Source organism: Arachis hypogaea, chromosome 16, assembly GCF_003086295.3.
Source record: "Arachis hypogaea cultivar Tifrunner chromosome 16, arahy.Tifrunner.gnm2.J5K5, whole genome shotgun sequence".
Classification (NCBI taxonomy): domain Eukaryota; kingdom Viridiplantae; phylum Streptophyta; class Magnoliopsida; order Fabales; family Fabaceae; genus Arachis; species Arachis hypogaea.
Genome location: NC_092051.1, coordinates 20,732,197 through 20,734,872, shown reverse-complemented (window position 1 = coordinate 20,734,872; position 2,676 = coordinate 20,732,197). Strand labels below are relative to the sequence as shown.

The 2,676-nt window shown below is 40.5% G+C and overlaps 1 non-coding gene across 1 annotated transcript; it reads left to right on the top strand.

The window, feature by feature from the left end:
- The first annotated feature begins 1,846 nt into the window (after positions 1-1,846).
- LOC112760450 (small nucleolar RNA R71) lies at positions 1,847-1,954 on the top strand. The gene has a single exon (XR_003180889.1). It is a non-coding gene; the product is annotated as a small nucleolar RNA R71 (small nucleolar RNA).
- The last annotated feature ends 722 nt before the right edge of the window (positions 1,955-2,676 follow it).

The following is a 2,676-nucleotide window of genomic DNA, read 5'->3' as shown; positions in this document are numbered from 1 at the left end:
TTTAAACGCCAGTAAGCTCTTCCTCCAGGGTGAGCTATTTTTAATGCTGTTTTTCATTCTATTTTTTATTTTTCAGTTGTTTTTGTGACTTCACATGATCATCAACCTAAAGAAAACATAAAATAACAATGGAAAATAAATAGATATAATTAAATAACATTGGGTTGCCTCCCAATAAGCGCTTCTTTAATGTCAATAGCTTGACAATGAGCTCTCACGGAGCCTCACAGATAATCAGAGCAGGGTTGGGCCTCCCAACACCAAACTTAGAGTTTGAATGTGGGGGCTTTATTTGACTCTGTATTGAGAGAAGCTTTTCATGCTTCCTCTCCATGGTTACAGAAGGAGAACCTTGAGTCTTGAATACAAGGTAGTCCTCATTCAACTGAAGGACCAACTCTCCTCTGTCAACATCAATCATAGCTTTTGCTGTGGCTAGGAAGGGTCTGCCAAGGATGATGGATTCATCCTCATCCTTTCCAGTGTCTAGGATTATGAAATCAGCAGGGATGTAAAGGCCTTCAACCTTCACTAGCACGTCCTTTACTAGTTCATAAGCCTGTTTCATTGATTTGTCTGCCATCTCTAGTAAGATTCTTACAGCTTGTACCTCAAAGATTCCCAGTTTCTCTATTACAGAGAGTGGCATGAGGTTTATCCCAGACCCCAGGTCACACAGAGCCTTTTCAAAGGTTATGGTGCCTATGGTACAAGGTATGAAGAATTTTCAGGGGTCCAGTTTCTTCTGAGGTAATGTCTGCCTCATTAATGCATTCAGTTCATTGGTGAACAAGGGGGGTTCATCCTCCCAAGTCTCAGTACCAATTAACTTGGCATTCAGCTTCATGATTGCTCCTAGATATTTAGCAACTTGCTCTTCAGTGATGTCTTCATCCTCTTCAGAAAAAGAATATTCATCAGAGCTCATGAATGGCAGAAGGACGTTCAATGGAATCTCTATGGTCTCTGTATAAGCCTCAGATTCCTTTGGTTCCTCAAAGGGAAACTCTTTTCTATCCAGAGGACGTCCCATGAGGCTTTTCTCATTGGGACTCACGTCCTTCTCACTCTCTCCAGGTTCAGCCATGTTGGTCATGGTTATGGCCTTGCACTCTCTCTTGAGATTTTCTTCTGTATTGCTTGGGAGAGTACTGGGAGGAGTTTCAGTAATCTTCTTACTCAGCTGACCCACCTGTGTCTCCAAATTTTTAAGGGAGGACCTTGTTTCATTCATGAAATTTAGTGTGATCTTGGATAGATCAGAGACTATGGTTGCCAGGCCAAAATGGCTCTATTCAGAATTCACTGTCTGTTGCTGAGAAGATGGTGGAAAAGGCTTGCTATTGCTAAACCTATTTCTTCCACCATTATTGTTGAAGCCTTATTGAGGCTTCAGTTGGTCCTTCCATGAGAAATTTGGATGATTTCTCCATGAAGGATTATAGGTGTTTCCATAAGGTTCTCCCATGTAATTCACCTCTGCCATTACAGGGTTCTCAGGATCATAAGCTTCTTTAGAAGATGCTTCTTTAGTACTGTTGGATGCAGCTTGCAATCCATTCAGACTTTGAGAAATCATATTGACTTGCTGAGTTAATATTTTGTTCTGAGCCAATATGGCATTCAGAGTATCAATTTCAAGAACTCCCTTCTTCTGAGGCGTCCCATTGTTCACAGGACTCCTCTCAGAGGTGTACATAAACTAGTTATTTGCAACCATTTCAATGAGTTCCTGAGCTTTTGCAGGGGTTTTTAGATGAAGAGATCCTCCTGCAGAATGGTCCAATGACATTTTTGATAACTCAGACAGACCATCATAGAATATACATATGATGCTCCATTCTGGAAGCATGTCAGTAGGACACCTTTTGATCAATTGCTTATATCTTTCCCAAGCTTCATAAAGGGACTCACCTTCCTTCTGTTTGAAGGTTTGGATTTCCATTCTAAGCTTGCTCATCTTTTGAGGTGGAAAGAATTTGGCCAGAAAAGAACTGACCAGCTTTTCCCAAGAGTTCAGGCTTTCCTTAGGTTGTGAATCCAACCATGTTCTAGCTCTGTCTCTTATAGCAAAAGGGAAAAGCATAAGCCTATAGACCTTGGGATCAACTCCATTGGTTTTGACAGTGTCACAGATTTGCAAGAATTCAGCTAAGAACTGATGAGGATCTTCTAATGGAAGTCCATGAAACTTGCAATTCTGCTGCATCAGAGAAACTAATTGAGGCTTAAGCTCAAAGTTGTTTGTTCCAATGGCAGGAATTGAGATGCTTCTTCCACATAAGTCAGAAGAAGGTGCAATGAAGTCACCAACCATATTTTTCGAAAAGTCCACATAAGTCAGAAGAAGGTTCGGCCATGTCTCCTTCTTTTTCGAAAATTTCTGTCAGGTCCTCTCCAGAGGATTGTGCTTTAGCTTCTCTTAGTTTCCTCTTAAGAGTCCTTTCAGGTTTAGGATCAGCTTCAATAAGAATGTCTTTGTCCCTGTTCCTGCTCATATGAAAAAGAAGAGAACAAAAAAGAAGAGGAATCTTCTATGTCACAGTATAGAGATTCCTTTACGTGAGTAGAAGAAGGGAAGAATAGAAGAAGGAAAAGAGAAAAATTCGAACACAGTAAAGAAGAGGGGGTTCGAATTTTGAGTGGAAGAGGAATATTAGTAGATAAATAAATAAA